We start from the raw sequence: 24,291 nt of genomic DNA, 5'->3' as shown, positions 1-24,291 counted from the left end.
CAAAAATAGGAGATGGGGCTTGAAGCACAGACGTTAGAAACAGAGAAAAACCCACCAGCTAGGTTAAGTAAACTGAGCTGAGCCAGGGAGGGGAATCTGAGCCTTCCGTATCTCAATGGCTCCTAAATTACATTCTGCATCCCATAAAATTACAACTTCAATGACTATCGAGCAACCTTTTCATACCAAGCAAAGAGAAACAAGGCTCATTTTTGTGTCCTAAGCACTCTCCCTCAAGAGAGACAGGGGCCCAGAGCGAGAGCACAGCACGGAAGCAGAACAAGGCTCCCTGAGGTACACACAGGCTTGCTCTAGGGGGAAGAGGGGCTCCCCAGGGTGCAGTGGGGGCAGTGCCCCCGGGCTGCAAAGCAGTGGCCTTGCCAGGCACCTGACCCTCGGGCAGCGCAGGGCGAACACCCAACCCCCTGTGGCAGAACTTTCATGAGGACCATTTACTCTGTTTCATGTGGGGCTCGGGAAAGAGACAGAGAAGATGGGATGGGTGTTGCTGCCTTCTTACCCCTGAGCAAGGAAAGAAGCACATATGCTACACTTTTTAAATATTTCTATTCTTTTTTACCAAAGGAAAACATAACAATTCCAAAATGTAATGAGTTAAGTGTTTGTTATTGAATTCTCAGTCCTCTTCAGGGAAGCCAGATTAAGATAGTGATTGTTATAAATCCAGTGATTGGTACAACCAGGAAGCCTCAGGAGTGGGTGCATTTTCACATCGTGTTGTATTAGAAGACTGTCAATCACACACATTGCCACATGAGCGCAGGAGAACTCTATGGGGCTGACAGATGCGGCCTACTTTAGGTGGGTGTGATTGCTACACTGCAAACTTCCAGAAGGCAGAAAGTGTTCACTGTGCTGTGTGGCACACAGTAGGACCTCAGGGAGCCATGGGTGGCACTATTGGCCTTGCAGAGTGCAGAGCACACCCCAGTGATCAATAGTACACAACCCGTATGACCATGCACTACAGGCGTCTGGATTTAGTCAGACTACGCATGTATACATGTGCAAATATGTACACACCTTCCTTACTAAACCAAGATCACATTTCATGTAAATACATGAAGCAGTCACATAATTTCCAAGTGATGTAAGCACCTAACACTGCTTGATTCAGTGCTAATGCTCGAAAACCAAGCACATCCTAAGCACAAGGATCATATTTCCATAGTTTTCCTGGTGCCTCGAGAGTTTTCAGGCAGCAATCAATGAATGAATAAAAAATGGATGGCATTTCTATCTTGGAAACACAGCTAGCTAGGAGGCAGCACTGGGGTGGGTTAGACCTACTAAAATCGTTACTGCAACAGCTCACTCTTCCCTTTCTTTGGACTGACTGGTGTGACCCTTTATGGCCTTCCGAGTGTCTCAACCTGTCGTGGGAAATCTTCCAAAGTTTCCTGCTTATTTGAAAAGGACCATCTTGTGGCCCAGAGCCCATGACAGCACTTATTGCAAGTACATCCACGGGCGTTTTTGAAGACCACTTGGAGGAGAGCATGAACTCTGTAAGGAAACTGTAAGGTGTCCTGCAGGGCTATTGCCTGTCCTGTCAACCTCCACCGCGTCCTCTCATTTGGACAGGCTAGTCTCTCCCTGATAGAAAATAAACAGTGCAAGCCATCCACGGCTGGGCCTGATTTTGTCATCAGTATTCCCTGTTTCACTCTCTACCTGGGTCTAAGGGACAGTGTTTGAAATTGTACTACCAGCAGTCACCGAATGAACATAAAAATTAAAGCTAGAACATGTACTGAAAGGAGAAGAGACGGAGAGAGAGAGGAAGGGAGATATCAAATTATCTACTTCACTTCCTCCTATGAGCTGATTTAAATTTTGCTGAAGAATTGCGCTCTTGGCTGCAGATTTAGCTCAGTGGTTCTGCTGCCTTTGCAAGTGCAAGGTCCCAAGTTCGATCCCTGGTACCAAAAAAGAAAAAGAATTGACCTCTTTGATCCACTCCTTGCATAGTTCTGTGACCTGTGTCACCAAGAGGAAAAGTTAAGACAGGTGAAACAAAGAAGCAATACTCACTAGTGGTGAAAGGGTAGAAGAGGGACGGAGACCAGCCTGTTAGGTGTAACTATGTCTAAGGAGCTCCGCCTGCCTGGGCCCTGGGAGCCTCCCTGGGCTCTCAGTGAAATCCCCACGCTTTAGTTCTTAGTTGCTTTGGTAACAGTAATGCCATCCATAAAGTCGGAGGGTTTAGTGCACTAGACTTCACATGGCAAACTCTAGCTATGAACTAATTCAGAGGCGACATTGCATCTCTTCACTGCCCTAAGGTTGATACAAGCCCAATGCAGACACAGGTGCGTGCCCTGCCCCGGCAGCCCCTCTGCATCTTTGCTGCCACCATGATCTTCAGGAAGGGGACAAAAAGGGAAGCAGGTGGTGTGGGGCGACAGGAAACAAAAGAAGGTCATTTCATTGTCAGCGAGTCAACAGAAGGTTTCTCTCCTCCACATCTGGGAGGGCGTGTTGTTATTTTCATTCCTGAATATCAAGGGAAGAATTTCATAGAAGTGCGATTGCCAGAAAAGATAAAAAACGAAGAAGTTAATAGGCGAAGTTGGCTCTTTGAAAGTTAGGGTGACAGGTACTCTGGAGTGTGAGACAGGAGGAAATGAGTTTAACAATTATGAAATGTTTCCAAGAAAATAAGAACATTTGGTGGTTACACCGGAAGAGAGGAAAATTGTTCCATCTGAATCATTAACTTTAGCAATGCTCTAGTCCAAATGAATTGTACAAAACTGCACCAAATGGCAAATATTCCCTCCGCATGTGGTGAATAGCCTTCGGGTGCACCTGGCATTTCCTTCACGGAGAAGACCCACACAGACCCGGCTAGGAACCTCTTGACCACAATCTGCATTTCCGAGTGATAGTGTAGGAAGGTCTTTTCAAAATAACCCTCTCAACAAGAGCACAGATTTCTACTTAGCTGCATGCATAAACAGAAGAGATACATAATTGCTGACATCAAATCCGAAGCATTCATTTGACAATATTTTAGGAACAAGTACATGAGATGCAATCTGTGTTCCCAGATACCTCTCATCACTGAAATCCAAGCCATCAATGAGCTCTTTGCATCGCAATGGGTTCCGTTTGCACTGATGCTAATGTGGTTACTTAGCTTTATGGACTAGGGGGCAACTTGGATCAGTACCAGTGTAATATCCACACTGCATCATTAGCTGGACAATAATTATTTTGCATGTCATATCTGTCAGTGTTGACATTTTGGTATCTTACACTTTATATAATAAAAGAAAAAGCATGAAGAGGATTAGTTGATCCTTTCAGTTCTTTTCTCTTTGGTGTTAGAATATCTAAATTTTAGAAAAACATTTATACAGAACAGTCCATTATTGTTCATCCTTGGAAACATGAAACGGAAGTTTTTACTCCTTTAGTTTTTCTTTTTTAAATTTTTATTTTCATTAGCACATGTTTGCAATACATAATGGTTACGTGCATCGTGGGGATTTAGAGCATGGATACCACACACCTTCATTTTTTCATCCCCTCTCCTGGTCTTCTTCCCCCTCCCACCATCTCTTGGTTTTCTGTTGCAATAGAGCTATCTCCCTGTTTTCTATTATTTGGCTTTCATTTTTCCTCTTTATTTGCATTTTGGATTTCTCATTTAAAAGAAACCGTGCAATATTTAAGCCTGGGTGTGTGATCAATTTCTCTTAACTTTCTGGTCTTAAGGTGCATCCACTGGTTTTCTTAAGGTACAAACTTAGCTAGACAAAAATTGTGATGTCACAAAATGGTCCACTTAAGATGAAGTAAATTTACATGGATGTACCCCTCCCCGCTCCCTTTCTTCCAGTCTTCTGCTTCTTTTTCTCTTCAGAACGCTCTGGAGTGTGGGATATTCAAGCTACTTACGAATTCCTCATCTACTTTTCCAGTCTCTCTTCTCAGACCCGGCATCTGGACCCGAGTGCATACTTCTTTCCAAACCTAAGTGCTGGGGGGCGTGAAGCCAAGCTGTCCTTGTTTTTAGGCTTCTGAGGGTCCCTGCATCTCTAGTAGCGCACTGATTCAAAGGGCTGTCTCCACAGTGGACATTTAAGCAGCTGAAGCAGTATCCTGGCCAAGGAGGCGTCCCGTGACCGCAGATTCGCACGGTCCACCCCGGGTGCCCTCCCCACCATGGCAGCCTCGCTCCTGCTGAGTTCTCTTCCCAAGTTCCGCTTTTCAGGGCACACAATGCATCCGGTGTGAGCTCAATGGCACAGCCCCGCTTTAGGAAGACCTCATTCTCCCTTGTAAAATGAAGTTGTTGTGAGATACCAGAGTAACTGCCAAAACAAATTCTCCCCGACAATTAAATGCACATGAAAAGCGAGTGCATGCTGACCTCTTTTGTAGGAACTCTCAACTGTGGATAATTTCCTGGGTTGGTATTTGCCAAAAGTAATTTTGGAGCCCTTAAATAAAACACTTTTACAAGGGGGTATCTGAGGAGAGCATATTTAAATGGGAGATATTAATATAGGCTGAGAAGACTCTAAACGTGAAAAATGCAAACTCAAGGCAATGATGGCCAGAGTGGGAAAAGTCTAGCAGCCTCAGCTGTGTATAGTGAGGCATGGCCACTAATAAAACAATGAACAAAGAAAACCAGCTCGCTCTTTCACCAGCAAACACCCAGTTGGCCCATATCTGAGGAGGCCTGAGCAGCACAGTAAGGAACTTAGATTCTGCATTCTGTGCTCAAGATTAAGCACAATTTTTAGTACAGGCATCATATTTACACAGCCCCAAAGCCAGTTAGAATGAGTGTGTCTGGAGGATTTGCAACGTCTACAATGTGAGTCACCTTATTTAAATTCACTGCATCTACCACGCAATCCAGCCTATTTATTAGGTCCTTGTTTGTAGGAGACTTGTCTCTTTTTTTTGTTCCATGAAAAAATTCATGTAATTATCCTTTCTATTTGGAAGGATAGGGTGGGAGGGTTCGGGCCAGTAGATTTAGCCACGACAAAACCTGAGCATTCATTTGGAGCACCCCAAAGGTACAGACTGTTTTCACCGTCGAAGTGTTAGGTATGGTGGTGAGGAAAACCCCAGCTATGGGCATGGAGCAGGAAAGACCATTGCCAGCTTGTCCTGTGCTTCTCCGGAGGGCACAGTGCTCACAAGGACTCTTTCTGGGGCAATAAAAAAACCATCATAACTGAAATATATTTTCGTTCAGTGTCAAGAGAAGAAAAGTAAAAGGGGAGCAGGAGTCTTGAGGGGAGTGCGGTGCCCACAGGATCAACTTCAACTGCTTTGGCATTTTGGCTCGGCCAGGCCAATGGGTGACGATGTCAAGAGACTGCACAGGGGGAAATGAAGTCAAATGTGCAGACTGGGAGAAGAGATGACAAGCTTCTCAGCTTTCCGACAATGGCGCTTTCCATTTTCTGTATGCCTCCACGTACTTTACTTTATTGTATGCTGAGTCCCTCCCTCCCAGCCTCCCCCTCTTCCTCCCTCCCTCCCTCCCTCTCTCTCTCTCTCTCTTACTCTCTCTCTCCCCTCCTGCCTTCCCCCTCCCCTCCTTCCTCCCCACTTCCCTTCCCTCTCCTTCCTCCCCATGTCTCTCTCTCTCCTTCTCTCCCCCGGCTCCCTTTCTGGTATTGAGGACTGAACCCCAGGGCCTCATATGTGCTAAGCAGGGCTCTGTCATCAGGCAGCACACACGTCCGTATGCTGGCTGTAGTATAGGTATGTACTTGTATTTTACTTAAAAGAGTAAACAAATCAGGGAGTTCACGGCCACGGTTTGGATAAGGTCCCCAAAGTGCATGTGCTACAGGGCTGGTCCCCAGGGTGGTGTTACGGGGAGGTGTTCTTGACCTTCAGGAGCTAGGGCTTCATGAGAGTCCACAAGGTCAGTGATGGTGAATCTTTTAGAGACCAGGTGCCCAAACTCAACCAAAACCCACTTATTTATTGAAAAGTGCCGTATGTGCTTGGCTGCTGGGGTAACGCTGGGGTGACTTGGCTCATGGTATGACAGAGGGGGCTCTGCATGCCATGAGTTCACCACCATACACTAGGTCACCCCATGAATCAGGCCCTGGAAAAGCAATGTAGGATCCACTGTGGGCCCCATATTTCTCTTCCGGTTTCTTGGCTTGTGGTGTGAGTTTGATTTCACCTGTGTTCCCATTATGGCTGTCCTGTGCTCTTTCCAGAGGCCCAAAGGAGGTTAACTGCCTGAGGCATTTTGTTGTGGTAATGTGATGCTGACTAGTTCATCATGTACACAACCCCTTAAATAATAGAACATGACTAATTCTAAGTTCATACACACTTCACTTTTTTTTTTTTTTTTTGGTACCAGGGATCCAACTTGGGACCTTGCACTTGTGAGTCAGGCAGTGGCACCACTGAGCTAAATCCCTGGCCCCACCTTTATATTTTTTCTATTGGATTTATAACGAATTTTCCCTCTTGAATTTCAGAGATAAAAATTCTATATGAATAAACAACACTAAAGTGTTATTCATTATTTCTTAGCTCCAAGGCTAAAGAACTAATGGTATTTTACATTTACAGTATTCTTATTAGATCATTGCTTTCTTCAAAGAGTTATTCTTAAGACCACCCAGAAGTTCAAACTCATTGAGGATGCAATCTTCAGCTTGCCCTAAGAAGAATGGCTGCCTGGGACACATCCCTGGTTTCAGTTTTCTGTCATATCTGCTTGTGTGTGATATAATATAAAGGACAGCCTTTAAACCCTGAAAGTTATCTGTGGTTTTGTTTTCCCTCTCAACAACCATAGCAAGAAAAATATCTAAGAATCTTCAATATCTTTTTCAGATAGACGGTTTCATACTCTGAGCTTTGGAAGCGTCAAATGAACCACCCAAGGAGATCACAAAAGCCAAAATTACAGATGCAGAAACAGGTTTTTAGTTGTGTGATGAATTTCTGAGGCTGGGAAAGGTGCGGGATGTTATTCAAAGTGAAATACCGAAGCCATGGAATTCTCATCAATTGTTCACTGGAGAAACATCTGTGAAGAGGGACTGAGAGATTTTATAAAAAGATCTTTGAGGAACACATTGGAATCTCGGTTTAATAAGATTTGAGGTGATTTATACTGACAGACATGTTAATGATCTCTTGGCGGGCTTCACTGTAACGTTTAGGGTTTATTAGTATGACTTTTATGTATTTAAAGTTACATCTCTTCCTTTCCCATAAAGGCCGTTCCATTTCATCTTCTCAAGTATGCCATTGTGTGCCTCTAATTTCTAACCCTTAAGAAGAGAAACCTGATATAATACGGATGCTGATTAAGAAGTTTGCATTTATATAGCTGTTTGTTAGATATCCAGGTCTGTTAACATAATTAATTAATATAGTTCTTTAATACTGGGCAGCCTGTTTTACTACGATGTCACATATTTTTATGGTCACCTATTTATAAGTACATGTGTACTACTTTTGAGAAACTAGAAAAGAATATTAAAAAAATAAAAATGAAAATAAACCACCCAGGCTTCTGCTGATTATGATGGCGTGAACCTCAGCAGAATATGTCCTACTGTGCAAAACCACTTTAACAATGGATGAAACTCAGGAAAAAAACTTAACCCTCAGCACTCAAGCTATTGGACCCCAGGAAGGATGGATACTAACTCCTAATTAACATGAAACAAATGAGGAGAGTTCCTTGATGTTCCCACCTTACCAACTAGAGAAACTTTCGCTAAAGTGTGGGAAAGAGAATAAACTGAGCCCTTCGGACAATTAGAGTGGAAAGGACAGAGCCACGAGCTCTGGGAATCTAAGGCTGATGAAAATCACTTGGTAAAATAATGGATCTGGGAGGAGGCGAAGGAGTGCCGCAGAGGGAACTTGGGCTCACTACCCTTTCGATCTAGAATGCCCCCAGATGTCTCCTGTGTTTGGGAAGCGGTGGAAGAAGAGGGTGCTAGACGCACCCCTGGGCTATCCAGGGACGAGTCAGCTCACGCTGCACTGCTGTGAGGGCTGGGCCAGGTGGGAGATGGTCACGGAGGGGAGGTCTGAAGGGTGTTCTGGTGCCCAGCGTCTCCCTTCCCTCTCGGCTTCTCAGCTGCCAGGTCTCCAGCATCTTCCCCACCTCATGCCTTTCTCCTGGATGCTTCTCCCTTGGAGCCGGAGGAGCAAGGACTGAACCCATGAATCAAAATAAACCTCTCCCCGCTAAGCTGCAAGTGTCCAGAGTTGGGTATTTTGTCTCAAACAATAATAAAGTGGCTACTACAAGTATTTTACAAAGGTTGCTCTGGGCTACTCGGCTGGAGGGGGCGGTGAGTCAGTACACAGACCTGAGGAATCTAAGTCCAAGAAAAACGTCATTATGAAGGGCTAGCTTTCACCACCACCAGCAGTAGTATCTACTTCTGACAGGCTGGGGAGGCAGCCTCATAATGTCACTGATTTAGTGTTTTAAGGATTTTTTCTCATTACTAGGGTGGGAGGACAGTTTTGGTCTCACCTGACATAGCTTAAAAAGAACGATCCACAAGGCTCAAATTGTTTGCAAGTACCTTAACTATACATATATGTAACCAATGTGCAGTAATACCTGCAGAAATAAAAATACTCCACACTAAATAGAGTAAAATTCGAAATTTATGGCAAGGATTCTAAAGCTCATAGGCATGCAAAGAAGCAGGAAAACACACACAAAAGAAAAAAGTTAACCAAGGGATTGATCCAGAATTGACAGAGATTAACAAAAAGATAGACAAGAACATGAAAATGCTGCCACTTCTAGATTACACAGTCCGAGGACCTGGAAGAGTGACTGACCATCAAACAGAAGAACGGAAAACACTTTAGCAAAGATGCACACAAGAATTTAGACACCAAAATTACAATATCTGAGATGAAAATTTTTATTTGGTGAAATTAATGGAAGGTTAACTTCAAATAAAAATTAGTGAGTTGAGGGAGGTATAACTGAAAATATCCTAAACAAAACAGAGAGAGAGAGAGAAAGGACTGAAAAATAAAAAGGCAAAGAATATCCCACAACTGTCAGACACCGTTAAGGGACCAAATAAATGTTATTTGAATCACCAAAGGAAAGGGAGGAGACAGAATTTTTGAAAAAAATAATAAATGAAACATTTCAAACTTGGCAAAGACTAAAACCCGTAGAGCCAAGAAGTTCAGCACATCCAAAGCACTAGACACATGAAGAAAGTTAAAGTGAGGCACATAACAGTCAATTGCTTACAACCAGAATCCAGGAGAGTATCTGAAAGAAAGAACACAGGAGCCACATATTTATAAAGGAACAAAGGTAAAGATGAAGGCAGATTTTTTTTTGACAAAACAAGCAAGAAGAGTGAGGTCTAATCTTTAAATCCTGGAAGCAAATATCTCTCTGTGTAGAATTCTGTATCCTGCAAAAATGTCTGTCAAAACGCAGACAAACTTAAGATATTGCCAGACAGACAAAAGATAAAAATCATTAATAAATAGTACACATTAAAATACTTTTAAAAGTCAGTTGTACAGAAGATAAATGATATCAGAAGGTAATCTGGATTTACGTAAGTAATGTAGAATGTTCGATATGTTGATACATAGGTAAAAATGTTTTTCATCTTGTGTAAATGTTTTAAAAAATGTAATTGACAATTTAAGGCAAAAATGATATCAATTTATGATGAGGCTTATAACAAATGTAAAATTAAAATACACAACAATGTTTATAGAAAGGCCAAGGTTAGAGATCAGGAAATTATTCTGTTGTAGCAATCTTATACTTTACTAGCAGGGAAATATCACCTGGTAAGATAAATATCATAAAGCCCAAAGCAGTCAGTAGTACTCTAGAACAAAGAATCATATCTAATAAGCTAATAGAGGCAATAGAATAGACTTTTAAAAACATGCAAATTATTACAAATTATAATTGTATGAAATATAAATTGTTCGATTTAGGCAAAATTTGTTAGACTGGGTTGAAAAGAAAGACACGATTGTGTGTTCCTTAAAAGACACTCAATTTAAACAAAAAAGGTGTGACGATATGACAGGCAAAAGAATGGAAAAATGTACAGCGTGTTAACATTAATCCAACAGAAGCTAAAGGGATAGTATTAAAACCAAAGTAGATTTCAGAACAAAAAATATCACCAGGGAAAAAGAGCTGAATAATTGTGACGATCTTACATCCTATTAAAAATGTGTGTTCCTAATAATAGAAATTCACAACATGCGAAGCAAAACTGATAGAACAGTAAGGAGAAATGAGAACATTCTATTCTCAATAATTGGTAGAATAATTCAAATACCAGTATGCAGATGTGACTACTGTATAGACCAATGGCAGCCAAGTGACATTTAGAGAAGATTCTCCTTAGCAAGTGCAGAATACACATCCTTCTCAAATGCACTCTAACCATTTGCTAAGATAAAGTACTTTATAGGTCATAAAATGATTTTCAGTAAACGTAAAAGGATTCAAGTTATGCAAATTGTATTTTCTGACTATACAATTTAATTAAAAATAAATTACAAAATGGTATGAGGAATAGCTTTTTGTATTTGGAGGCCAAGCTACAAATTTTTAAGTAACTCTAATGATGAAGAAGAAATCAAAGGTCATTAAATTAATTTGAGCTACATGAAGATGAAAAAAACAGCATATTACAATTCTAGGATTCAGTGAAACAATATCTAATGAAAAAGTATAGCTTTAAATATTTATATTAAAAGAGAAGAAAAGTTTTAAGTGAAGTATTTAAAATTCTACCTTAAAAAGCACACACAAAAAAATCCAATGTAAGCAGGCAAAACAAATATTATCAGAATAGAAATCAATGAGAAAAAAGATAGATTAAGAAAATTTATAAATCTCTATCTGGGCCAATCCAGTGAAATACAAAAGATACTCTATATTAATATGACTAAAAATGTAATAGCTCCACTGGTGTTATAAGCAAGATAAGAAAGGAATATTATGAAACCATATTAAATTTATTGTTAAAAACATTCTTACAAGCAAATAGATAAAAAAGAAAATTCCATACCCAGACAGCTTCAACATCAAGCAACACCCAACATTTAAAGAAGAAATATGGTGGCGCATGCCTGTAATCCCAGAACTCGGATGGCTGTGAGTGCGAGACCAGCCTGAGCTACATAGTGAGTTGCAGGTCAGTCCCAACTACACAGTGAGACCCTGTCTCAAAAAAAAAAAAAAAAAAAAAGAAAGAAAGAAAGAAAGAAAGAAAGAAATAACATTAGCTCTGCACAAACAGAGGAAAGCGAAAAGGAGGGGGGAATACTTGTCAGTTTTTTTTCCTGTAAAGCTAACATTACTGTGATTCCAAAACCAGACAAAAGCATTGCAAGAAAAATAAAGTACAGATCAATTACCCTGCATCATTTTAGGTGAAAGCAATTTTTAAATTTTAATAAATCTAATTTAATAATATACAAAATGGTTTGAAATGGTGCTTATTCCAGAAATTCAAGTTTTACCTACATGAGGACCAGCACTTAGTCTAATTTATTAACAGATAAATAGAAAAGGCACAACCTGAAGAAACAGATGGGAGGAAAGGTGATCCGCACAAGGACAGAGACGATTTCCGGAAAAGTTCCCCGAAAGTGAGAAGAATTTCCCCGTGAAGCTCCTAGTGCTTTCTGGCACTGCAGATGTTGAAGCAGATCAAAAACATCTGCCCAGGGCCAGGGATTTGGCTCAGTGCTGCTGCTGCCTGCCTCGCAAGCACAAGGACCCGAGTTTGATCCCCGGTACCAAAAAAATAAAAAAAAATAAAATAAAATCTTCCCATTATTTTATGCAGAGACTCCTGGCGTGAGTGGGGTCAGGATGGGTTAGGTCCTCTGAGGTCTGTGATTCTAGCTCTAGCCTTCCTGCTCAGAAGTCTGAAGGACACAAAGGGGATTAAGGACACTAGGAATTAGTGGACAAAGACATTTCAACAACTGCCTGTAGCACAATACATGGGAAGGGGTGAGAAGTCCCGGGAGTGATGTACTGTGAGGTATTAGGGAAAGATGTAACTAATTCTACCAAGCAGTAGAAGGCAAGGGACCCAGAGGTGTGACATTAGTGATCCGGCCACAGACCCTGCTTCCGATGGGACAGATGAGCAGACACAGGCTTCCCATTGGGAAAAAGTGCATGAAAACAGAGTTAGAGGAGTAGAACTGAACTGCATGAGTACTTGGGAGAGATGGCAAGTATTCTGGGAGTTTAATTATTCTGATTTTTGTGAAAATTTTCTATTTTCTTGGGCTATGAAGACCTAATTTTCAGGGATTTAAATAAATATGTGTAATACCATCAAATACTCTGTGCCAGTCACAGACTTCTCAATGACTGTATTTATTTCCTCCTTTGTAATTCAAAATGACATTAGGCAGTGACAAATCCGCATGTAAGCATCTCGAGCCACTTTCATGACTCTGGGTGACAAGATGGCCACAGAGCATCTATGAAGAGACTGCTGGGGCAGAGTGGCCACTAACACCGGTCTAAACTGGGTTTCTCAGGAACAAGGGACAAGGCCTTGCCTCTAGGCTGGAAAACCTTTGCTTCCTTAAGAGAGAGCTGCCCAGAATGTAATCAAGCCAACCCAAGAATCTGACATTTCCAAAACTGGAAAGAAAAGCAAATTTTATAGTTAGCTCATTTTGTTATTTGCTGGTTGGTCTGCCTAGGGTCTTTTGTTTTTGGAATATTTTCATGTTCTCTGTTTTTGTGAGCAGCTTTTCTATGCTGTGGCTGAGTGTGTGTGTGTGTGTGTGGGGGGGTCCTGCTCGGATTTTGTAGTGCTTCCTGAATTCTGACTTGTTGGGCAGTTGTAGACAGCTGTTTCTAAAAGATTGCTTCTGCCCACTTTGCTGTTTCCTTTTCTGCGGAGCCAAAGTGCTTGCCAGTGTCTGCCTCTCACATGTCCCTGGTCACTACTTTAGTATCGTTCGACATTTCTCAGGTTTCAATCCAGTTGTTTCGTTCAGATCTATTTCCCAGATTACTTTTCATCGCTGCATGTCTAAACCTTGGTAAGTTCATGTGTTCAGTTCTTAACTTTATAGTTGTATTTTTTTTTTTTTTGGTCTAAAATTTCTGGTAGAATCCTTTGTGGTGTTTTCAGTTTTTTGTTGAAATTCTGTATCTTAATTATCTAATTTCTGAAGCATTGTAATCACTTGAGGTCACTGTCTAATAACTAACATCTAGGTCACCTCATGGTTTTCTTTGCTGTTTTGGTCATTGGACTCTGTCGGTGGTAGGGTAGTGATTTTAGGTGACCTAGGTGGAAAGGTGACCTAGAACCCCATTACTGCGGACTTTTGCAAGCTGTGCTAAATAATTTGGACACACATTTTACAGCAATGGGATGGTGCTGAAGAGCCCTACATGGGGAAAGCTTTCATTTTCACCTTCTAGAAAGGCTCTTCTAGCGTTAGTAGGAAGAAATGCATTCCAGAGAAGTAGAACTAGAGGGAGAGCCCAGTGGGTAACTGAACCCAAAGAGGATGGTGATGGGCACGGATCCATGCTAATGGAGACAGACATTGATAGGAAACTGAGTTTAGACGAGAGCTGTTAAAGGTGATAAAATTCAGGATTTTGAAAAGAGACAGGAAAGTGTTCACGTGGGACTTGTGGGGTTCTAGGTGCTGAGTCCTCCTTGTAGATGTGGCGGCAACACCCAGGGCAAAGGTCCGTAGTGTAGGATCGGGGTGTCCTGGGTTCATGGGCGAGCATGGTGTTATACACAGGGAGATGTGTAGGTGAGGGCTGAGCATGTGTGGAAACCACCGAGTGCACACAGCCAGGGTGCTAGTGGCTTCTCTTTGGAAGCCTACGAAGGCGATTGGACAGTCACTGAAGAAATCTGGAAATCTAAGGGAGTGAGGTATCACAAAGCCGAGGTGGAGGGGATGCGGTCACTGACACTGGAAGTCACCGAGCAAAGCCCTGAAACAATTACAGGAGCATTTCACCAGAGTGCTTGAGAGTGCAAATGTATTTGGTGAGGCGGAGAGCCGTGGGGGTGGAGGGGAAGGGGCCGATCACAGGTGATTCGTGAAGAGTGGTTCCAGGGCTTGAGTAGGATCCAAGTGTCCCTTAAGTGTTGATATGCTGGAGGAGTTGTCACTGGTATGGTGACACTGGGAGGTGGATGAAACCCGTGTAAGTGACAGGCTCATTGGGAAATGACTAGGTCACGGGCCAGCACTTGGAGAGAGTAAGGGAGAGGGTAAGGCTGGGCTTGTGGAGTTAGTCCTCCCGAGAGCAAGGCTGGCCCTGGTCCCCTTGGGTCCTTTTCTCATCATAAGGGCTCTTCTGTACCCGTTCCCTTTGCTGTCATTATGCTTACCATGAGATCCTCATCACAGGTGAACAGAAGCCAGGAGGAGCTACTGATACTCCAGAACAGTGAGCTGGATGGACCCTATTTCTAGAAGGTATTCAAGCTCAGGTATCTTGTTAGAGAGACAGAAAATGCACCAATATATGAGTTTGGCTCCGATGAAAGGGAGAAAGATTGATAGAATGTATATAGAATTGTGGAATATTTTATATGTGTAAGACAAAGAAGATTAAACTGTAATTAAATGCCAATAAGAAAACATGACCAAAGTGGGAGAGGTTAGAGATACAAAGGAAAAACTTTAATAAAACTTCTCTCCAAAGACCGGATGAAATGGCGTCCATAGTCCAGAGGCCAATGTCTGTCTGTCTTCGGCTCATGAAAGGCAAAGATATAATTGTAAAACATTAGCAAAGAAGGAAGAAGATATGTGGGGTGCAGTCCAAGGGCTAGTTCTGGTGTCAGACAGTGAGCCTTTCTTACAGGGGCTTCTTTTTCAGTATGGATGATGGGGTTGGACATCTTCCACTGAGGGGGTGCAAAGAAGAGAGGAACATGGTGAACCTGGCGTACACACCGCATTAAAGGTCCTACCGCTCCCATGAGTTTGTACGGTTACCGTCAGGCTTCAGAGACGCGGGAAGTTCTCGCACGCTACCGGGTGCTAGGAACTTTTCCTTGAAGTCCATAGTAGATGGGAGTAATCAGAAAGCTAGATTCACCATGAAAAGGGAATTTGCCAGGTGGATCTGTTTACAGACAGCAAGATAAGGAGAGATATTGAAAATGTTGTTGAGATAGAAGAACAGCGGAGAAACAAGTGACTCTGAAATAGAGTGAGAATATGTAGGAAGGATGTAGGGAACCAGAGATGGAGATTCCAGTAACTTCCAGGAACTAGTAGGTGAGGAGTCCAGCGTCCACTCCCCTTGGTGTTGGTTTAGAGAGAAACATGACTCAGGCATGGTCAGAAGAAAATGAGTTCAACTTTGCAAGTGTTAAACTCATGAAATTTATGGTAAATTCAGGCAGAACAGTCAAGTAAACTGAGCATATCTACAGATACAGCCAAATTCATCCATTAAACATAAATTCCGGTAGGACTGAATAGTTTGTAATTTAGTGATTATCTCAAACACGACTAATCTGTAGCTAAATTAACTCAGAAAAATAATTGCATTATATATTTAGCAGTATTCTTGGTATTGAGGTAGATGACATTTTGGGGTAAATTAAATGTATTAATCTCAGGATGAGTAATTTTAGTGTGTCAAATCTAGATGTTAATGGATTGCTATATTAGTTAATACCTCAAAGTGTCACAAGGTGGCAGCAAAATAACAATGCACGTATAATTAATAAGTGAGAAAGATCACTTTCTGGTATAGTACTCTGCAATTAGAGTACATGTGAGTTTATAATTGTGCATGATGAACTGATACACTTTACTTAATGTATACTTTTATTTAAAATTTATTTTTTGCTTATATCAAAAATGGAAAGAATGACCACTAGTATGTTTATAGGATTTATACAATAGGTATTAATGTACAGGGAATATAATGCCATGGTTATACACGTTCTATAAATTTGTATCCTGATTAGTATATTTTAATTGCATGATTTTATCTAGATCACTTTTTAGTACCTCTATCTCACTAATAAAAATAAACTTACTAGAGCTGGTTATGTAGCTTGCTTAGAGTGCCAGGGCTCTGAAGGTAATTCCCAGCACCACCATACACAAACAAACAAACAAGCATACAGACAAACAAACTTCATTCATTGGCCTTTGGAAAGAAAGCGCTCAGAAGACCCATGGAGAAATTGTTGGGCATATTCTAGTTTTAGTAACTTCAGTAGGAAGTACAGCTGTCAAGACAAACTATGAAACAGACAGTTAAATGTGGACTTAGAAAGTCTTTGTAAATAGGGAAGGGGGAGGAGGTGAAAGGGAGGCAGGGGAACGGGAAAAATAAGAAAAAGATGCATCGCGTAAAGACACAAGACGCCCATGATGAACGTAACTCTGTTGTATACCTAAACTGTACCAGAAAAATTAATGAAAACATTTAAAAAATAAAAGTAAGTTATTTTTGTTTAGTGTAAGTGTATCCTATGCAGTTTGGGTACACATTTATACTGAAAAATAACACATGGCTTCTCTCATATGAGACAACCCAAAATATAGATAAGGAGCAAAATAAAAGATAGATAATAGTAAAGAGAGAGATGGATTTTCTGCAAAAGGGAAGGCGATCAAGAGATGGAGAGAGAGGAGAAGGGAATGAAAAAGAATTAAGATGTGCTATGTCCATGTGCCAAACGCCCACAAGGGATGTAATCATTATGTCCTGCAAACATGCACTAATGAAAATGAAATTTTAAAAAAGTATTCGCACGTTCATTGTATTCTACCCGGCAATTCTATCAGGAGTGAGAGGACTACAAAAAACAACAGTTAGTTCCTATGCAGACCAGAGAAGTTTAAGACTGTGGCTTACAAATCTGACCTAAGATGTAGAAGTCTAGGAGATCAAGGGTCCAAGCAAAGAATTACAAGTGACTTGAGCCAGGCTGTGCTCTGTGGGCAACTCATTTACATGTTAAGCTAAACAACAAGGGCTATGGTTAATCAAACTCTCCCGTGGGTTTCCATCTGCACCACACACATCGATCTCTGATTTTTTAAACAAAAAGCAAGAACATATATTTAACGCTAGCTCAGTATCGGGGAAAATTGAATAAATAACTACAATTCAGACATTTCAGGTCTTACTCAGGGTTATCATTATGAAAATCTGTTGTTAGAACGTCAAGGCTCAGAAATGCCATTTTAATTTCGTTTAATTTAACAAACATGCCTGGCATCTCCATAGGTAGAGGACTAAGTAGAACTCTGCAATACAAAGTTTAACAAAACACTGCTATTAGTCACCTTGGAGGGCATCTGTAGTTGGCAAAACAAAGGTTAAACGTTGCATACATGATGGCCCAACCCACTCTTGCCATTTTTTCCTTGCTTTCAGGTTTTGTTCTACTGCTTCTCCCTTTGTTATTTCCTGATATGAGCTCTTCCCTTCTTCCAGATCATTTTCAACTATCATTTTAATGCCAGAGGTTTCAAATATTTATTTCCAAGTCTGACTCACTGTGCTTGACATACATGCAGCCCAAGCACATGGGTTATTGGCTGGCCCATGAGAACGTCCTCAGTTAGACTCATCATCCCCTCCCTGAAGCCCGCAGTACTCCTGTATTTCAGATCTAGTCAACTGCACCTACTTTCATGAACTCATCCACTCCTGGAACATTTATTCTAAGATTTCTCCCACCGCCAGCCAATGCACCCTCCTTCCCCATTAAATTGTGGTTACACTCTTACAAAGGCCTTGAAACTGGTTTTCTGGCTCCAGGCTTCCTCTTCTCACATTTAAAGGTTTGTAAGATGTATCAATTAATTTTCCTTACATTTGAAATGTAACCCTGTAATCAGTATCGAAATCTGAGAAGCACTTAGACCATTTTGATGGATGAGGACCAAAGTGACAAGGAAGAAGAACCAGGTCATAGAGTCGGGCTCTGAGACGGGGCCATTGGAACCAGCATTAGGAAAGAGGTGAGCACATCCTTAGGCTAGAAGAGCAAAATGGTATCTTGCAGGACCAGCACGCTGTGGGGAAATACTGTAATGCAATGGGACATAATTTAAGACTAAGAAGTGCCCAGTGAAACAAGCCTCTCAAGATGCATGTGTTCATGGCACATGAAATGAGAAGGGACTGAAACACATGGTGAGCAATGTTACTTGTACACACCTACAGATTTTCAATATTTTTTCTACAGTTACCTTTCTAAAATCTTCATCAGCGTCAATATAAACATTTCCCTAAAACCAATCTCGTACTCAAGTGCCTGTGTCCCCATTTTTTTTTTCACCATGTTGGCTCTGACATTTTTAACACGATGACTAACACCTTCCTGTGTTTCTCCTAAGCTGATCCCTGTCCTATGACTTTGAAGTCCTTGGCCCTAATTGCATCAGCAGCCGTGGTGGGTTTTCTAGGTCCAGGGACCACAGCCCAAGCTCTGCAGGCTGACGGGCTCTGGGCGCAGGCTGTGGGAGAAGAACAGGAATGCTCACGGGGGAAACTCTGTGCCCACAGCGGAAAGCAGGGCTGGTTGAGTCCCTGCTGGAGGCGGAAGGTCAGGAGGATCAGGCTTAGCTAACAGGAGCCTGTACTTAAAGGACCTGGGGTCTTTGAGGTCCTGGAAATGGGCCTTTAGGGATCCTTCTGTCATCACAGAAGGAGCAGGGATAACAGAGTGGACTGAATTAGTCTCAGTGACACCCTTTGGTGTCAGGATGGGAAGGCCTCCAGATGTTCTGAATTCTTTTTACAGCAAACAAAACATTTACTTTACGAGATAAAAGGCTTGAAATGTACACGCATGAGTAAGACTCATTCACACTTCAGTGTGGGTAAGAAATCAATAAACCAGAGAAGTAGCAGATTCCCACAGGGGTGCGGGGGTGCAGGGGTGAGGGGGAAGTCTCAGTTTCTGAGTTCCAGGGGCTGGGAATGTGGGTAGGTGCTCAGGAAGGAGACCCAGGAGATTAGGAAGGCACATTTCACCTTCTTGGTGAATTTTACTGGTGGGTGCCCATCTGGCTCCTCCACTAGACTGTGAACCCCTTGAGCCAGTTAGTTACTCTGCAAGGCTAGGACGGTGCCCGCCTGGTGCACACAGTAAGCACTAAATTGTGTTTGCTCATACGAATTTTCGTTGTTGCAACCTTGGTGGACAAGAATTGTGTACAAACATGGTTTTGTTGTTTGAATCCACATTAGCGGACATGATTGGGATTTTAGATGCCCTAGATCTTGTCAGTATCAAACCTGCCTTCCTAGGCACCACCTGTAGGAAGACACAAAAGCCTCATCCATGCAGCTTGGAGGTGGCAAATAAAGGAAAAATGATTTCTAAAGATGAATACTCAAACTTCTCTTACTCCTAAAGCTGAGGCTAGAACATTTTGGTTATTCTGTTCTTCAAAATGTACTTCATGATCTTGCAATGTGTTAGGTTTATTATCAGTGATTTTGCCTTCCTGATTATTGTAGAATGGGTTTCCTTAGTGTGAAGGGCGTGGAAGGCCCAGCACGTAGAGCTAACACAGTGCCTGGCAGTCGCCAGTACTGTGCAAGTTTTCACTGAATGAAGAAACGAAGGCTGGAATGAGGACTCCCCAAAACTCAAAGCAACAGTCAAAGGGAGAGAACCACTGTCATCTAGTGTGGACGGAGACTGCGCAGAGACCTTTCCTGTGAGGCTGTGCGAACATTATTACTAAGTTCTATTGGACCTAAGTTCAAGTGGCGGCAATGTAGTCACCAACCGAGTAAACTGTGCCCTGTTTGGATGTTTAGGTTTGACAGAGGGGAAATTTCTCTCCTCCTGACAAGTTAGAGGATCAGTCAGCCCCTGTTGTAAGTTATTTTATTGTTTAGTTTTTCATTTTTTCTTCCATTAATGGATATCTCCATCTAAATTAGCATGCCTGTTAGCTACAAAATCCTGCCTTTCTTCAAAAAACAGCTGAGAATCTTACTTCTAGCAATCTCTGTCATGTTTCCATCCATGTATGAAATCATCACATAGAATTATAATATAACCAAGAGCCCAAAGACTGTTTCCATCATTTTTCATTTTCTCGTATTAATTCCATCCCCTTTTCCCCCTTTGTTTCCTTTTCCTTCCCCCATCCGGCCCATTTCCCAGTCTTTTTAGATAGGGAGGGAGGGATGAGTTGCAGGGAGGACAGGGGGACCGGGGAAAAATAAGAACTAATATTGGTTGTGCAAAGGTGCAAATTTCCAGCCATTATCTTGTATATCTTAAATGTACCAATCAAATTAATTAAAAAATATATAACCAAGAACCCAGTTTCATCGGCCCATTGAGAGAGGGGAGAGTTCGCTCAGTTAAGAGTTGACCCTTGTTGAGTTTCATTATGTCATCTGAAATCATTAAAACTTCTTGTATCACAGTTTTACAATCTATCATTGAACTTCTATTTTCAAGATCTCGGACCTTTAGGCCTTCATCTGTCATGGCTCTGTCTCTGTGGTTACGTGATTCACTCTGAATCACAGAAATGGCCAGAAGAAGTGATGAACAGAATCCCTTCCTTTGATTGGATAATGACGGGGGGCGGGGGAGTAAGGACCGAGAAAACGTGCCTTATTTCACACGAGTCATGGCGTCGTTTCCGGCCACCTCCACTGATCCAGGCGGGCTAGAGTTTTGTGGCATACGTGACAAAGGACGCACAGAGGAGCTCTTCTCTCACAGCACAGATCTCCCTGCCACACCAAAAGCAGCAAATCCCTGAACTCAGAGTCTTCCCTGGGACAACAACTGACCTAAGTGGATTTGTGGACCGCACCTCCTCGGGAGCTCAACAAATAACCCATCCATCCTTTCCCCCTACTGAGGCATTTTACCTTCCAATCTGAATTCCACCACTTGTCCTGATTAATAACGGATGTGCTGAGCACAGGCGCTATCAAGTCATATATCTTGCAGAAGCCAACTGAAGCCATCATTCATAGATCTCCTAGAGAAAAGTTTTTCAAAACTGCAGCAGTCTGAGGAATTAATCTTCTGTGATATCCCAGGGCTTCTCTCAAACAGCGGTGTTCTGTGTCATTGTCCTTGTCTGCATTTTTTTTTCTGTTCTATCAACCAAATCGAAGCAAGTTTCCTACTTTGAAATTGGTGTGTGGACAAGCACAGATAAGTTATCCTACACTCTAATTATTGTCAAAGAGTAATAGCATACAAACATACCTCACTTCCCAAAAGCAATTTTTAACTACCATCCTTTTGCATTTAATGAAAACTAGAATGCATACATAGTGAAATGCTGTACTTCTGGTGCACTAACCTTTTTAGCTAGCAGTTATTTACTTAATTAAACTAAGTGACAACAAACTTTACAGAAACGTATTCCCCTTTGAGAAACAGTAACTCATGATAGTCAAGCTGCCCTGCCTTTCTTCGGCTAGAGCATGACGCCTCTGTAAAAATAAATTTTATGTTGGAAGCCATGTGTTGCCCCAGACGCCGCTCTCAAGGAGGCAGAACGTTGATGGTAAATTACCCAGTGAAGAGTAAAGCGATTCTAAATGCAACGACTAGGAATTTAATAGGCGAAGAGATGTTTTGATTTTTAAACTGTATAATAGTCACTTGCTTTAGTTTCTGCTCTGATAACCTGCCGTAATGTCTGGCATGTAGGGTTCAATGAAATGAAAATTTCCGTATTTAAGGCTGGTGAGAAAGCGTTCCCGGAGTCGTCCACTAGAGGGCGAACGGAGATCATGCTTCACACATTCCCCCACACCAAACTTCTCATTCAGGGTAAATAAAGAACCGCATTATTAATTTATACCATCGCGTCCTCTCTGAACCTAATATTTGTTTAACCAGCTGTTTCCTCTGATTCTCCTTAAACACTCTTGATTAAAGTGCCGAGTACATTCAGGCTTCCACCTCGCCCTACGTCCCCCAACATTTCCTTACCTTTACACGACGGGCTGAGCACGTTTAATGACGTGGACTAATGACATGTGGTGAGCAATCATGATTGCAGGATGTCGGAGAATTAATTAGAGGCAGCAGAAGGTTGTAATATCAAAGTTATTTTCCAATTTGCCTTGCATTCCCTTGTAATTTTATTTGGTGGGATACCATTCATCTTAAAAATGTACTCTGCAGATAAAATATGTACGGGGCACAGGCAAACGGAAACTAGTGTTTTCTGAAGAAAAGAGTCCTTTTCTGAATATAAGTCTTGTTCATCTTTGCTCCAAGCCTACCTTAAGATTCAAAAGGCTTCTTCAGCTGCTCATAAAATACCGCAATCCCACACCCAAGATGCTGAAAGGCAGGACTGTTTGGTAGATGGTCTACTCACAAAGTATCTTTCTACACACTCCAAATGTATTTATCCTGGATGTGTTACTTGCTCCCAAAGGAAGGAAAATGAAATGAAACCGCTGGGAATATAATGAATGGATTCTTCTCTGTGAAAGTTTCCTCAGGACTTCTAAATTACAGTGTCAGTCATCCCTCTGAGAGAGAAGTCTTCTTGAAAATAAATGGCTCACTTCATAAGAACATAACGGTGCCCCTTTTTTATTCTCCTTGAGAGTTAGGCCTGTGGGGCACTCCTGTTTGGAATCCTAGCCTCTGGGTACATCCCTCCATGGACCAGAGAAGTCCTGAGGTTGTTGGTTTTCTAGTATTCACTTAATTAAGTCTAAGCAAAATTATGTCTTATCTAGTTTTACTGTCTGTAAGCTATTTACAATCTACTGGAAAGATCATCAAAAGGTAAAAACATGGCCGTAAACTCATTCATTTGGCTGAAACACCTGAAAATTTAGGATTACAATATAACACTGACTGAAGACTAAAGCCTAAATGCTCAGGAGGCTTTTGACATATATTACTGAATGGAAGAAAAATTTCCTTTCTTTCACGTATATAAATGGAACTGAAGTTGTGAACTGATGTAAGCACTTAAAAAGTCACACTAGAAGTTATCCAACGAGAATGACAATGATGTATTTTGGGCTACATATTCCTACTTTATGATTCCATTAAAACATTGAAGTCACTAAAATGTACTTCAAATTACTTCAAATTTAGGACACAGAAATAATCAAATAGAAATGGTTACCAGAAGCTACATTTGCAATGGATAAATACTACATTCACTTAGAAATTAATTCACAGGATTTATTTCTTAAGAGCGGCTGGCTTCCAAGATGCTTGCCTTGTTTCATGACTTTGCACTGGAACACTTCTCGCCCTAAAACCCCAAACTGTACCAGGCACTTTGTGTATTTTTCCAGTGATAAAGGAAAATACAGCAGCTCGTTTTAAAAATAATAAGCCATCTTATTTTGAAAGCCCCAGCCACATTCAATGGAAGAAAAGAAATTAATCCAATCCCCAAATAGTTCAAGTTTGCTTTTGGTGCCAAGTAGCCTCACTACTGAAATAACTCCTTCGAATAACTTTTAAAAGTCTTCTTAACATCTATGAATTTAAAGGTTTTTCCATGCATCGTTCTATGTACAGAATGCATCATAACTGATCTTAATTGTATAATTAAGTGGAGCAGCCCAGATCAAAAGAAAGGTTCTGAATCTAACAGGTATCATCTACAACGAAAGTAGCTTTCTTTCCCACAAGAAGCTTTCTATCCCCAAAGACATAAGTGGGAAACCTGGGAGGGACGTCTCCATTTGTCAGTGCTTCCTTCTATGCACACGCCTAGCCTTCTTTCTCAGCTGCTATAAAAATGCCTGTGGAAATACAGACGGAAAAGTCACCCCTCGGGAGCCCTAACCCTACCAGATTAACAACATCACTAGCAAAAGCGAGAAAAACTAGAGTGAATTCTTTTCCCGCTTGTAGATGGAGCCTTTTTGCTGCACAAGAATTTCCTTTGACAATGTGAACCTTCAAACATGTTGGAGTCCGGTTAAAGGCGAGTGTAAATGGAAGAAAAGCAGAGCATTTGTTGTATGTATATTATATATATATATTATGTATACTATTATTATATACTATATACTATATACTATATTATAGTATATATAATATACATACATACATAGGCCCTGCTGCCTGAAATCTCGAAGGCTCGGAGGTACGACCAGGAGAGGAAGGAAAAGCATGATGGAGGCTTTACCTTGTCCCGGAGTCCAGAAGTTCAGAGCTCAGTTCCCACCAAGTTGGCGGCAGGGGTGAAGTGCCGCTGGCGCGCCTTCTCCTCACCTTAAATTTGTCTCAGGGCGCG

General features: G+C 41.6%; 1 protein-coding gene across 1 annotated transcript in view; it reads right to left on the bottom strand.

The window, feature by feature from the left end:
- Positions 1-24,263, bottom strand: part of Hapln1 (hyaluronan and proteoglycan link protein 1) — a 62,542-nt gene extending 38,279 nt beyond the window's left edge. Inside the window, exon 1 of the mRNA XM_010637148.2 lies at positions 24,184-24,263. The gene's annotated coding sequence lies outside the window, so the exon portion shown is untranslated. The remainder of the gene's footprint in view (positions 1-24,183) is intronic.
- Between the last annotated feature and the right edge of the window lie 28 nt (positions 24,264-24,291).

This window comes from Fukomys damarensis, unplaced genomic scaffold, assembly GCF_012274545.1.
Source record: "Fukomys damarensis isolate Sample0158 unplaced genomic scaffold, DMR_v1.0_HiC HiC_scaffold_3, whole genome shotgun sequence".
Taxonomy (NCBI): domain Eukaryota; kingdom Metazoa; phylum Chordata; class Mammalia; order Rodentia; family Bathyergidae; genus Fukomys; species Fukomys damarensis.
The sequence above is the reverse complement of the archived record's forward strand: the minus strand, read 5'-3'. Positions and strand labels throughout refer to the sequence as shown.